Raw genomic sequence first — 15,032 nt, 5'->3', positions numbered from 1 at the left:
TATTTGTGTCCCACACACAGAAGGAATGGAGAAGGCAAAGGGTTCGCCCAAAGTTTGTCCATCCTGCCTGGATCCCCCTGGCACTGCAGAGGGAATTCAGAGCAGGAATTCACACCTTTCCAGGGCCAGAACATCGGGAACAAAGCAGGAACTCTAGCGCTCAGAATAAACTTCAACTCATCATTATGCAGGAAAACACCCTCAGCTTATAACACAAACCACTTGCACTGGTTCTGGTGCAGTCCCACATTAATTCCAAGGTTTGATCTGGTTTTCAACACCTCTTTTCCCTTTTCATGCCAAGCTGAAAGAGCCACCCTTTCCCTGGGACCTTGAAGCTGCTCCCCTCCAAGGTGAGTCTCTCCACTTGCTGCAGGCACACATTCTTACCAAAGCTCCTTATCAGAAGCAATCAGAATAAAAGCCAGCCTGACAGGTTTCAGAGCTTGAAGCTACTGAATTGGTCTGTTTGCAAAATAATTCCCCCAATAATAGAAGAGTAACAATAAAAATCCCATGTAAAAGGGCAGTCGGACCTACAGGCATCTAAAAGCCATTGAACTTGAGCTGAAAGGCTGAGCCTTAGAGTTTATCAGGAGCTCAGCTTCTGCAGAATGACATTAGAAGGACAAGAAAAAAAACCCTCTTAAACCAAAGAGGAAGAGACAAAATAATTTTTTTTTAATATATTTACAGTGAAGGAAATTCTACAAGAAAATGATTTCCTTAACATCCAAAAGACTTGAAGTGTAAATCCAGCTGCTTGATTTTTGGGGTGTTATTGCACTGAAAACAGAACCACAACCTTCAAACAATTGTGCAATGACATTTTTTGTCTAGTACTGTACTACACAACATCCATCAGGAAAGCCTTCACTCTGTTTAAGGAATTTTAGGGAACTCAGGCCTCTGGAGTTCATGTTAAGTGAACCTTTACAGGATTTTCTGGTTTCTCCCTTGCTGGAGCTGCAGTGAGGACAGGGATGCTCCCATTTCCAATTTCTTATTCCCCACTGAAGGGCTGAGCCATCACAGGTGCCAAAGCTCTTTGCTAAACACAAGGACAAGCTCATTTTCTGAAAAAAATCTAAAAGGTATAGAATGAGCAGCCGGTTCAAAAATGTAACTTCAAGTGTCCAGTAAATTCCACAGGAGAGGAAAGTGATCTGGGAATTCCTTCAGCCTGGAGAGACTCATGTTAGAGAACTGGGAGCTGTTTTATTGTGGGCACAACACAGCCCAGAGCTCTGAGTAACCTTAAAAAGGAAACAAAAACTCTTTCCTTACCTCTCAACCATGTTGCCATGCTTAACTCATGGATTACACAGAGTGCTTTGGATGAAAGGCACTGGAGGAAAACAGAAGGAAAATAGTGTCAGTGACTCCTTGCCTTTCCAGACTGTAAAAGTCCCCCAGGACTGCTCCAGGAATGATTGGTTTGCACCAAACAGGGTTTAACCCTCAGGACCCGGGCCCTTAAGGGCCAGGAGAGCAGCTCTGCTGAGCCCTGGGCTGGTTATTCACACAAGCACAGAGTGAACAGAGCAGGTCTGGATTTCCATGCTCTGGACTTTGCAGCTTGTAACAACTGCATATTTACTTGTCACTTCCTTTTCCATGAATGGCAGGAAGATTAGAACCATCCTCAAAGAAAAAATTGAATTTCAGGTAGAATTCCCTTCTGTTGAAATTCTTCTTCCCCATCTTACAAGAAAGAAATTCCACAAAATTCTGTCTCAAAGAGTTACAGAAGTTTGTAATATTGCCAAGACTGCTGGATACTTCCTTCCCCCCCTACACTGACCCAGGGGAAAAAAAAAGGCCTGGACACATTTCCCAAGAACATCCACATATGCAATTCATGGACAGAATATTACAAGATATTTCAGAGAACTTTTCCCCTCTGTGTTGCACTAATCAAATTTTTTTTTTTTTATTTTTATGCTTGGAAAGCATTTACTCCCTAAAACAGAGCATTCTTTCAAAACTTGGAAATAAAGTTCTCACATTTTTCAGTGAAAGGAAAGGATTAAAGATTATATTGAGAGAGCATCATTTTCACACAGGGTGAATAGTCTACAGCAGTTCCCATGGGATCAGCTGCATATATTTAAAATCTTCCCACAAGACAACCATTGTTTCCTATGAGCCTCTCTCTTTTTTTCTGTCAGGACAGGTTTCCACACTTCACATCCTTTGAAATTCCATGGATGCTGAGCTGGACCAGATGATTAAATGATAAATTATGAAGTCTATTATTTATTTTAGCTCCTAAAATTAATTGTAGGGGTTAAAACTGGTTTTTACTGATGGAACACCTCGCTGCAGTGCTGGGAGCTGGCTTGCTCTCAGCATCCAGCTCTGGACACAAGGAACCCGTGTCCATCCCTGTGGAGGCCACTGCAGGACCATCAGCAATTCCAGAGCCTTGTCATTCTATCCTACCAGAATTCCAGGGCTGGGCCACCACCAGAGCCTGAAGGCAGCTCAGGGTCCCTCCAGATGTGGGAATTTTCTCCCCTGTGATGCACTGGTTTAATCAGCAGGGTTATGGGGCAGAATCTGCCTGAGCTGAACCAGATCTCACCGAGCTCCAAGGCAATTTTGGCTGCACAGCTTGTGCAGGAGCTGCTGCTGCAGAGGGGTAGGAATGTACTTAGGAGCTTGGCAACTTCTACTGCTGCAAACAGACAACTTGATCAATTTTTTATATACATAAATTACTTGATAATCTGGGGGCTGTCAAGACAGTTTGCTCTGATTTTCAGTCTATAAGAAATCCCATTTGGCTGCTGGTTCAGCACACACTGATGCTTTATATAACACTTCATAAGACGTAGCATTTTTAACATCAGTGAGGCAGATTTGTAAGAATTCCATGTTTAAATGTCTCCGTGATATTAAATATTAGACTAAACTAAACAACACAGTGCTAAAATGGAATAAATTGCTCCATAACAAACACCAATTCCATCACTGCCACAATGATGCCATCAAAAGCTGCTCATTTTCAAGGCTGCTTAATGAGCTTTTAGATCTGTGACTTATTTTCAAGACCACAGTGATGTTACAGAAAAAGAATTTGGTTTAAAATTCTACACAGGGAAGAATGTGTATTTCTGTCTAAAGGGAGTGAAGGAGGAAATGGGCCAGAGCATGAGAGACTACAGAGTCAGAATACAGGGACCCTGTCATGAGAAATGCCACTCTGGCAGGGAAAATTGGACTAGAGCAGTAAATAAATGCAAAAATCACTGAACCTCAAAGTGTCCTGAAGCAGCAGTCACCAGACAAGCACTGAATGTCCTCAAGTTCCTCCCAGGTACCTGGCAATCCACCCCAGTGTCTCTCCAGCTGGTGATTTAATAGGACCAGCAGCTCCCCAGCATGCCAGGGTGCCCCCAAAGCAAGGCTTTAATTCTGGAGCCCAAGGACAAAGTGCCCCCAAGCACAGTGAGGGGAAGGAGGCAGCTGAGCCCCAGGAGGCTCCAGGGGTGCTGCAGGTTCATGTCCCACAAACAGACACAGCTTCTCCCTTCCTGGCACCCCCAGCCAAGTGACAGCACTCCTCTCAGGCACCACTGTAACACATTTCTACATCCCACAGCCCCAGCAGGCAGAGAAACCCAGGCACAGCCACGCTGCTAACGACCACACTCCCTCCAAACTGCCTCCATTATTTAACACCCAGCCCTGCTCCCCAGCTCCCCTCCTCGCAGTGATTTATTCATTATTCTAGCTGGTACACCAACACACATTTAAGTTATTCATACCTCTCAGAAGTGAAACCTGGGAAAAACATGAATAATTGATGGCAAATTGGCGCTCTGTGGAGAAATTGGGATGGGCTCCATCCCAGCTGCCAGTGCCCCTTCCATCCCCCTGGCTCTGGTATGTGAGCCAGGCTGCTGGCGGGTGCTCAGCCCTGTCAAGCCGACCGTACAGCCTATTCAGTTACCCTGGAGTTGTCATGTGGAATCAAGCAAACAAATATCTTCTCTCCCTCTGCCCCAACCCCGGTGCTGGAAAACACATCAGGAATAATTCCTCACCCAGCTTAACTTGGGCAGCAGATCGAGTGAAAGTGCTCCCAGCTCGATAGGGAATTTGAATTAGTTAAAAGGATTTATCAACAGCCAGTGGTTACATTCAGTTAATTAATAACCTGCTTAAGAGTAACAAGGAAATTGCAGAAGTTAATATTACTTATGGGGCCTCTTCTCGAAGGCTGGAGCCTCTCGGTGCCTCTGGAGGAGCTTTAGCCCAGAGAGAAGTCAGGGGAGAGCAGGACACTGAGGAAATGCTCCTTTCAGCTGACACTTGTGGTGTCTCACCAGCTCCTGAGCCTCAGACAGCCCTTCCAAAGGGACCTGCCCAGGTGGGACCCGTGCCCAGGACCTACCTGAGCACCTCCAGAGCTTGGCAGCTGTAACAGGAGTGATCTCCAAAGCATTCCAGAGGCGTTCTGCACACACTTGATCCTTCCCCACCAAGCACGTCCATGCTTTTCCTCTTAGCTTCCCTCTGACAAATGAATCCCAGATTCCCACCAAGTCAAGCTTAACTAAAACTGACCCTAGGGATCTGAGCCTGGCTGTGTCCTCCTCTCCTGGGAGAGCACAGCAGCAAACCCCCACTGGGAGTGTCCCAGCAAGGACATTTTTCTAATAACAGCCAAAGAAATATCAAAGGAACCAACTGGGAACAGCCAAGTGTAAGGTCAAGCACCCTTGGGCAGCTGCTGGGAGAAAGGAAAGCCTGTTTGCCCAAAGATAATGAGGAGAAATGTTTGTACAACTCTTGTTAGGGCTTTTGTAATACTGAAGGAGTTTATAAATAAGAGTTTCTTTAAAAAATCTGCTCCTTAGAATACACATTCAGTCACACAGGTCCTCAATTTTGATGGCAATTCTTCCTAATGGCTTTTTTGCTCCTGTTCATTGCACCACAGCCTGGGCAATCAAATACAAAATTAATGGGGAGTGAAGACATTCTTTTAATGATGGTAAAGTTATTATTGTTGTTGTTCTTGAAGGGAAATCCAATTGTGTGTTTCCTACATCATCCTTTTAGCTCAGGAACGACAGGAACACAGCTTCTCTCCCACTTCCATGAGACTGTAAAAAAGCTTGTGAGATGATGGCAGGACAGAAATACTCTCACCCTGAAATTCATTTTCTAAACAGGAGATTTTAACATAATAAATTTCACAGGGCAGAGGGGCCTAACTAGGAGAGCACAGGCAAGGGGTTGGATTTTATTTCTGCATCTGATAATAAAGGAGCACTTTATTCCTTGTACAGCAGGAATTCAGAGCTTCCTTTGCTCATCATGAACCTAATTTTGATTTCTAATAGCAGCCAAAATCACCCAGAGCTGTGGATTCCCCATCCCTGGAAGTGCCCAAGGCCAGGCTGGACTGGGCTGGGAGCAACCTGGGATAGTGGAAGGTGCTCATGGCAGGAGGTGGAACAAGATGAGCTTTAAAGTCTTTGCTGTAATAATAAGACAAACCAAGATATTGTGGCAATAAAGCAAAAAGGTTCACATACATATTTCACCAGCTGAAAGAAGAGAATGTACTTTATGAAAATAGGTTTTTCCCCCATCCTGAAAAAAAAATTAATTGGTTTTAATTTTTATTACAACAGCTACAATGAATGACGCCCTTTTTCAGCAAAGCCCTGGAAATATTTATTTTGTTAGACTTTTAAAAACAAACATCTTGTTAGGGAAGAGACAGGCTATTGTTCTCCCTCTGACTAATTGGGGAAAAGCAACAGAATATTCCATATTCATTACATTTCAATTACATTTCACAAAAATGACTCATGTTATCTTCCACCCAGACAAAGTGTTTTAATTTTAATAACGACAATGCCGACAGCTACAATACTGTTCTTGCAGAACTTTGCTTGTAAATAATTAACAATTGTTGTATAATGACAGAGGGGGGGTTGATAGCTCTATTAATTTCACAGTCAGGCTGGAGTCTCTTTAATTTTGAGTATTCATAAGAGCCCATTCCCCTCCCAACATAAAAGGCTAATGGCAAAATCAGGTTTACGCCCCTGCAGCCTGTCCCGACACCACAATCCTGTTGGTATGCCAGGAATCAGCCATGGAAAACCAAGGAGAGTTGTGCAGGACTCACAGATCACACCTCCAGAGGGTTTCAGTGTGGCTAATAATTGTCTGGGCTGGAGGCTGAGATCTGGAACAGGATAAATAACAAGTTTCAAATCCTGCTCTGTGCTGGGATGGCCTCAGCAGGGGACAGATCCAGGACATGGCACCACTTATTAATGGCCTTGAAATCTGCACTCCAAGCAGAACACCCATGAGTGTTCCCATAACCCACTCATATTCCTAAAATCAGGCAACGTTCCCCTGGTTCTGCTGGAATCAGCCAGGACACAAACACCTTGAGGACCACGTGAAGGTTCCCCTTGTTTCCATACCAAGTCTTGCTTATTCTCCAGTTACCGTGAACCAGCCACAGTCACAGCCCCTGCTGAAATTGAAAGAGGTTTTCCCTGAATAAAACTCTGGGATTATGGCCCAGGTCTTGGAGGAGCCAAACCCTGCCGAGCCCTGGCACTGCTGTTCGGGTTTGCAGGTGGGTATTGCCTGGTGCAATGCTCAGAGCTCATTAACAGCTGCCCTGCTCCGAAGGCTCATTTGCATCACAAACCCAACATCTGCTGCGCCACCGTGGTGATAAAGTTGATCACAAACAGGGGAACTTTGCATACTCATTTCTTTATAACCACTGCTGGTTCAGAGAGGTCTCCAAAATATTCACAAGCAACAGAAGAAGTCACCTCAGCCTCCCTTTGGACAAACTCAAACACACCCAGCCTTGTTTTCACATCCCCACACACATTCACATTTCACATCTCAGGTAACATTTTCATTAACCACCTGCATCATTTCCCCACTGAACGCATGTTTTATTACTTCAGACATCTCCTTCCACTGGCTTGGCTTTCCACAGACAGGGCTTCCTTAATTGAGCCGCATAGTTTATGAGCTGTGCTAATTGAGCCGCATACCTGCGCTGCTGCGGGGGTTTCAGACCCTGAGCCCGACCCAACTCCGAGCGCTGGGTCCGTGCCACTGGAGAGCCGCAGCTCTGCGCCTTGAGGAGCCCTTCCACGGCCCTGCGCTGCCCACAGAGGAGCCCTTCCACGGCCCTGCGCTCCCCACAGAGGAGCCCTTCCACGGCCCTGCGCTCCCCACAGAGGAGCCCTTCCACGGCCCCGCGCTCCCCACAGAGGAGCCCTTCCACGGCCCCGCGCTCCCCACAGAGGAGCCCTTCCACAGCCCTTCCACGGCCCCGCGCTCCCCACAGAGGAGCCCTTCCACGGCCCTGCGCTCCCCACAGAGGAGCCCTTCCACGGCCCTGCGCTCCCCACAGAGGAGCCCTTCCACGGCCCTTCCACAGCCCTGCGCTCCCTACAGAGGAGCCCTTCCACACAGCCCTTCCACAGCCCTGCGCTCCCCACAGAGGAGCCCTTCCACAGCCCTGCGCTCCTCACAGAGGAGCCCTTCCACGGCCCTTCCACAGCCCTGCGCTCCCCACAGAGGAGCCCTTCCACAGCCCTGCGCTCCTCAAAGAGGAGCCCTTCCACAGCCCTGCGCTCCTCAAAGAGGAGCCCTTCCACAGCCCTTCCACAGCCCTGCGCTCCCCACAGAGGAGCCCTTCCACGGCCCTGCGCTCCCCACAGAGGAGCCCTTCCACGGCCCTTCCACAGCCCTGCGCTCCCCACAGAGGAGCCCTTCCACAGCCCTGCGCTCCTCACAGAGGAGCCCTTCCACGGCCCCGCGCTCCCCACAGAGGAGCCCTTCCACGGCCCCGCGCTCCCCACAGAGGAGCCCTTCCACGGCCCCGCGCTCCCCACAGAGGAGCCCTTCCACGGCCCTGCGCTCCTGACGTTCCTGGAGGCTTTTCCCACTTCGGAATACCCGAAGGGCTCAAAAGCCGCATTCGGCTCGCACAGGGTTTTTTAAGGACAAATGAACAAAGCTGCTGCTGACAGCCCGAGGAACGAACCCTCCGTCCCTGAGAGCGGCAGGGAGGAAAACTCACCCAGGAGAGCAAGAGCGGCTATCCCACACAGGAAAAACCCGCCCGGCTCCAGGGACCGCTCCGAGCACGCTGCTAGGTCCTGGGTAGGAGCCAGGAGCCTCTAAAAGGGTCCTGGAAGCAGGAAGGAGGAGCGGTATCGATGGGTAACCGTGAGGAGCTGGCGGTCCCAGCTGCCCGAGTTAAGAGCTCAGCAATCAGGGCAGAGACACCGCGTCTGGAGCCAGGGCTGGTTCCGCACAGCATCCAGCTGTTTCTCACCCTAATTAACTCTACAGGCTAACAGGGATTATTAATATTAATCACCCGGCCTCTGAAGCTGCTAATGAAACCAGCTACTCCATAGCAGTGTGAACGAACACAGGGATTTGTGCTGAGTTACAGGGGAGAGAAGCACTACCTGCTCTACAAAGTGCTCACACCTTGCTTGAGCACCGGTGTCCTCCTGGCTACAGAGAGATGCCTCAGTAAGGCACAAAAACCCCTAAAACATCTGCTGAATAAGCTTTCCACCATTAAAGCTGCACCTCAGAGGAGCACAGGGCTTTGAAAGGGGAACAGCTTCCACCAGCAGCTCATTTCACAGCAGCAGCATCACTTGGGAGTGTAAGGAAACCAGGCAGGGGAAAATAGAACAGAGGCAGCACCTCACAGGAAACCTTATTGAAATTAATTCATACCAGCACTGATGTGGAAGGGGCTTGGCAGGAAAAGCTTTGTTTGCTAGATTTGTGGAATTCTTTGTGTAAATAAACACGAAACTGTAGAATGTTGGATTGGAAAATCCTCGAGCTCACCAAACCTGTTGAGGCAAGAGCTGTCAGGTCTAGGCTCACCTGATGTTTGTCCTGATGTTGCTTCCCTAAGCAAAGCTTTCCAACATTCCACAATTAGGAAATTACTCATTAGCCAGAGACTTTTCCCCACTCCATTAGGAACAGAGGACACCAGGTCACTGGTTTGTTCCTGTGTCCGAATTAATGATTCTTTGCTCTCTCAAATGTCTCCTTTTGAAGGAAACATCTCTTTATTTTCATCTCTTTCTCACTCTGCTCATGTTGTCCTGTCCTGTTCCTGAGCAATCCTCACTAACTTTTAATTTCCTCAGTTTCTCTGTGTTTTGGGGGTTCTGTTAGTTTGGGTTTGTTTATGGGGTTGGGGTTTTGGGGTGGTATCCCTGTATCTGTTTTTCCTCCATCATCCTCCCTGACCTGAGAACCTCCTGCTCCAGAAACCAACTCCCTGAATTTTCAACATATTTTGCAGAGAAACCATTTTCCTCTCATAACTTCAAAATTTAAACCAATAGATCCTGTGAAATAAAACAAGATCTGATCCTTTGTGTCCAGAATGTGGTTCCTGGCTTTTCCCCAGCAGGTCTGAATTTATCAAATCGTGAGGTGTACACATTGCATTAAAGCCACGTAATAGAAAATTCAGTGTTCACCTTTCAAGTCCAACTCAGTAGGAAACCAATTCAATTTTGCTGTCAATTACGTTAGGGAGAAATAGGAGAAAATAGAAAAAAAATCAGATTAATGCATTCTGAGATAAATGGTATTTCAGATAAGTTTAATCTTACTTTTGAGAGGTGCTAACTCATCCACGTGCATCTACATTGAGGAGCCTGGGAGGCACAACACCAAAATTGTTTCACCTTCATTCAACTGAATTAGGGTTTCCTTTTTTTCCCTCAGCAGGACCCACAGGACAGGACGAGGATTTCAGCTGGGGGCTGAAATTCCATATCCAGTTTAACTGACTTTAACCATAAAGGCAATTTTCTCCTGATCAGAAGTGAGATTGGCCCTCTGGTCTCCCTTGTCAGGCTGTAAATAGATGCTCCCCTCTCTCCTCAGGAGGACAAGGATTAAAGGAAAGCAACATGGAAAAGAGATTGGAACCCACAGGAGCTCGGGGTGGAGACCATGAACTTCAGAGATGTTTCCAGGAGGTTCCAGATCTCAGCTCAGCAGATTCTTCACTTAACTTCAACCATCTGAGTCAGAGTCTCATCTCTGTAATTATTCACTGTCCCATCCCTTAGAGCGGGGCTGAGGCTGGAAGGTGCCTCCAGTGGCCACCAAGCCCAGCCCCAGCAGGGTGGTCAGGGCCACCTCCAGCTGGATTTTGAACCATTTCCATGGCTCTCCCCTGGATTCAGTGCATCCCCATCCTTCTTGTACCGAGGAGTTTGTTTTTCAGAAGTGAAGTGCATTTATCATCTCTCATCCACAGAAAAAAATCCTTCCTGAATGTCTTCAAATCCTTAACATTACTTCACCTGTAAAATGATAAAATCTACTTTGATTTGTCACTCTAACAGTGCCTTCACCCACTCTATATTTTGCTCCCAGGAGGGGTTAATGTCACACATATGTACACACAAAGGATTTTTATAATTTAATAGCGAGGCAACAAAGAAATTCACTTAATGACAAGTTCTTGGACTGATGCATTATTCATTTTGTTATGTGACAGCAGAACAAAACTGTAGCCATAAATATATAATGTTACACAGCACTTTTAATGTCGTTTACATTTATGGAGTAATTGGCTGTCTTCCACATTATCCTCTCTTTAGTCACTTCTTTTTTAAGGGAGTGTCATGAAATGCAGCTCGTGGCATCAAAGATGTGTTTATTCAGGAACAGGGACAGCAACAGGCCTGGATAAACCCAGGAATCTCAATCTCTGTTTCTGAAAACTGTTTTTAGTCTCCGGAAGGATTTTAGAGGTATCTTTACACCACTTTTTCACATACAAATTGCTTTTTTGCTCCTTTTTTCCTATGATTAACATGAGTTTTTAAATATTCAGGAACAAAGGGAGACAAGGTGAGAAAGAGGACCTGTGACAAGGCTGCAGCAGAGATCCGAAGGAAACGGATGGATTCAGGCCAGTTGGACAATGTGCTTGCATGAAGGGTTGGTCCATCCAGGAGCTCCCCTCCTGCAGCCACAGAATCCTGGAGTGCTTGGGATGGAGGGGACACCTAACAAAACCCATTCCTTGCACAAGCCTGCCACCAGAACTGTTACAAACCCTCCTGCTTTTGCCCATCCCCAACAGATGAGTGTCATGGACAGAACAGGGAATTTCACTGTGCCAGACAAATGCAGCTCAACTGCCAAAACCAACAGTGAATCATTGCCTGAGCAGCAATTAAACTAGAACAATGCAGATACCCAGAGCCTGCCTTTAATCATTCCCCCAGCCCTGTGTTAATTAGCTAGGCTGCAGCAACCACTGACATGATGAGCCTGTATGAGAATAAAAAGTAAAACTGTATTAAAAATTCAGTAAATTATACAACACTCTTCCCTATCAAAATATTCTAAAATATTCATGTTTGGCTTTCCAGGACCTAAAGGGGGCTTGCAAAGAGGCTGGAGGGGCACTTTCTACAAGGGTCTGCAGTGACAGGACAAGGGGGAATAGCCTTGAGGAGGAGAGTGGGGTTAAATGAGATTTAAGGGAAAAATCATTCCCTGTACAGGTGGTCAGACCCTGGCACAGATTCCCAGAGGAGCTGTGGCTGCCCCTGGATCTCTGGGAATGTCCAAGGCCAGGCTGGACAGGGCTTGGATCCACCTGGGCCAGTGGGAATTGTCCCTGCCATGGCAGGGGTGGAACGGGATGGGATTTAAGGTCCTACCAACCCAAACCATTCTGTTTCTAAAAGGACAAAGATCCCCACAGAGACCCTAGGATTGTTAATTAGAATTCTTTGTATTGCAGTTTTTATTGATCAGATTAAATGCATTTAAGCCAGCAGGGGGGAGCTGATGCCGCACTGGGAAGGTGTCACGATGCTGCTGCAATTCCCGCAGGTCAGACGGTGATGCCGCCCCTCTGCCCAGCCCTGGAGGGCACATCTGGGCCCGGGGAGCAGCTCACCCTCTGTGAGCCCTTCCAGCCTTGCCCAGGCTGGGATTCAGGGATTAAACCCGCGCTGTGTCCGGGCCGCAGGAAGGGCCCAGAGCCGCCCGGCGCCGGCGGGCCCGGCCCTCAGGGAGCTGCGGCCGCAGCGCCGCCCGCCCGCCAGCAGGGGGCGCCCCGCGCCCGCGCTCTGAGGCGATGGCGGCGGGCAGGGCCGGACAGGGCAGGGCCGGGCAGGGCCGGGGCGGCGGCTGTGGCGACCGTGCTGCTCCGGCCATCCCGGCTGTCCCGGCCATCCCCGCCGTCCCACTGTCCCCATGCTCACCTACTCCCTCCCCGCACGCAGGGTCTCCCTCCAGGCGAGCCCGCAGCCGCAGCCCTGCGGATCCGCACCGGCCGCGCTCGGTCCGGGTCCCCGCTGCCGCTGCCCGGGGCCGCTCCCGGCGCCGTTCCCGGTTTTATTCCCCTGTCCTGCCTCTCCCGTTCCCGTGGCTTCCCCGGGGACCCGCCCCCTTCTCCGCAGGGAAAAGGGGAAGGGCAGCTCTGGGAGCCCCGTTCCTGCAGGGATACGGCTCCCCGGGATGGGATGCTGGGCTCTCCAGAAAGACGCGTCCTTCTCTTCTGGTGTTTGGTATATTATTGTTAATAACACCACAAAATCCTAGATCACAGAATCAAAGAACCCGCACTGGTTTGGGTTGGAAGGGACGGAAAGCTCATCCCATCCCAGCCCTGCCATGGGCAGGGACACCTTCCACTATCCCAGGTTAAGATAAACTGGGATTGTTCTCTGGGAACTGCCTTGGTTCCCAGGTGAAATCTGGCCAAGCAGAATTAATGACCAGGAGTGTCCAAAATGCTTTCAGAGAACAGTTTTGGCCAAAATCCAGTGACCAGGTTAATACTGGGACATGCTTGCAGAAGCCCTGGCTACTCCATGGCCCAGCTCCACCTTTTCCTTCCCCAGCAGGAATTAAATGATGCACACTGTAAAACTGAACCCCTTTTGGGGCTTGAGCTGCTCTTAACTGCACTTTAAAGACCTTTGGCACACCAGCCAAACACACATCTGACATCCTCATACATCACTTGCAGTCCTGGGTATTTGACATCCAGAGCGCAGGGATGTTCACGGCAGCTGGAAAGGCAGAGGAGCTGTGCCAAATCTCCCAAATCTCTCAAATTCCAGGGAAAACCTGCATTTCCTCATCTGCACTCAGAGGCTCTTCCTAAGCACATCGATTTCACTTCTAAACCATGGTCTATTTCTGTTTACTCACTCCAGAGTAAGATACTGAAATGAGAAAAAGTGTCCAAGCAAGAGGCTCGGGTTACTGATTCCTTATTCCTAAATTCCTTGGACCACAACAGTGTTGTTTGTAGCTGGACAAGCACTAAACCTTTGCCAAGGTCCAGGTCACACCTTCTCTGCAACTTCTCCATATGGAAGTAACCAGTGTTTGAGCAGCAATCTCAGACAGAATATGAGGTTACAGGCAAAGAATTGTTATAGGAACATAAGCCATTTTTAATATAATTTTATAATTTGGGGGTTGTAACTGGATGATATTTAAGATCCCTTCCAACACAAACCATTCTATGCTTTTCTCATCACTGACAACTTCAATACTACAGCAAGCAAAGAAAAGTTCTGGCAGTCTCCTTATCCTCTTTTCATGTGGAATTCCTGGGTTTGCTCTTCCTGGGACAGGATATTTTGCCAGGGATTTAAGAAAAGTAGCAATTTTTGTAATAGTAAAATTATAGTCTCAGGGACTGGCAACACAAACATTCTGCTGCATAAATATTGAATAATAACAACCCAAAAAATCAAATTTAAATACCATGTCTTGTTTTAGTGAGTCTGCTCAGCTGCACAGTGCCAGAATGGGATAAAAAGTACTTGAAACACTACTTGCAACATTTTTTTTAACTTTAAAATTTATTTTCAAAGATGGCTGCAAAGTCTAGTAACTTCCCCAGTATAAGCAGAATAAACTGAATATATCCTCCAGGCTCAGGTGATTTCTCAGTGTATAAACGTATTTTTATTGTTTAATTGGTTTAGGTCCAATGATGACAGTTCTCTGGAGAGGCAGCCAATTCCTGCAGGAAACTTGTTCCAGCATTTAAAGCCTGAAGTCTCATGGAAAGAAAAAGAAGTTTCTGGCTGATGAGCAAAGTGTGTTCTGATTTTACAGGGAATGATACTCTGTGAAAACAAATTTTGAAACTTTTTCGATATTTGAATAGTTTGGTGCGTAATGTGGCATCATTTAGGGAATTTGGGGGCAGGATCACCCTACATTTGCCTTCTGCAAGTTTTTTATGCTTCCCATGTTTCCTGTGGAGTGTTAAATAACACAAACTGTTTGACACTGTGTAGAGTCACTGATTAAGCTGGATAGATTTTAGTGACTTTAAAGCCCACCTGGAATCTGAGTCATAACTTACTTCTTGTTCACAGCATTATCTCCAAATTAATTGCATGGAACCAACAAATAGATAAACATTTTATATAAACATATTTTTAAGAGTGAGTAGCATGTTCAGAATTTGAATAAGTACATTGTAATGTTATCAGAATCACATTGAACATGAAAAATCAGAGTTCTGGTCTTGGATTACAATAAATTCCCTGGTTTAGCTTATCCTGGGGCAGATTTCTGGCCCCTCAGTGTCACCAACCGCCTCATCCACCACGAGCTCACACTAAAACGCTGCAGTGATAAATCTGGAGTGTTGCACGTTGGATCCACAAAGCGTTTCTCTTTCGTGGAAGTGCAGCTTGTGTCTGGATGAGGAAGAGGAGCAGCAGTGTGTGGGTGATTCCTGCTCTCCCCCAGAGGGGCTGTGTTTGTTCCCTGCAGTCTGCAGGCTCCTCTGGGCATTGGGGCTGCCTGGAGCTGCTGCGGCCGCCGGGATGTGCAGGGCTCTGCACAGAGGATGTTCAGCATCCCTGACCGGATTTGGGGATTTGCACGGGGTGGGAATGGAGGCAGGCAGCAGCTCCTGGGATTGGAGCCCCATGCAGGAGCGGTGGCTCCTCAGCTGCTCTCGG

General features: G+C 47.6%; 1 protein-coding gene across 1 annotated transcript in view; it reads right to left on the bottom strand.

Moving 5' to 3' along the window:
- The window catches only part of VEPH1 (ventricular zone expressed PH domain containing 1), a 58,869-nt gene extending 54,922 nt beyond the window's left edge, over positions 1-3,947 (bottom strand). The window contains exons 1-2 of the mRNA XM_077184235.1: positions 3,774-3,947; positions 1,288-1,348 (exon numbers count right to left, since the gene is read on the bottom strand). The gene's annotated coding sequence lies outside the window, so the exon portion shown is untranslated. The remainder of the gene's footprint in view (positions 1-1,287; positions 1,349-3,773) is intronic.
- Between the last annotated feature and the right edge of the window lie 11,085 nt (positions 3,948-15,032).

Source organism: Agelaius phoeniceus, chromosome 10 (genome assembly GCF_051311805.1).
Source record: "Agelaius phoeniceus isolate bAgePho1 chromosome 10, bAgePho1.hap1, whole genome shotgun sequence".
NCBI lineage: Eukaryota > Metazoa > Chordata > Aves > Passeriformes > Icteridae > Agelaius > Agelaius phoeniceus.
This window is presented reverse-complemented; position numbering and strand designations above follow the sequence as displayed.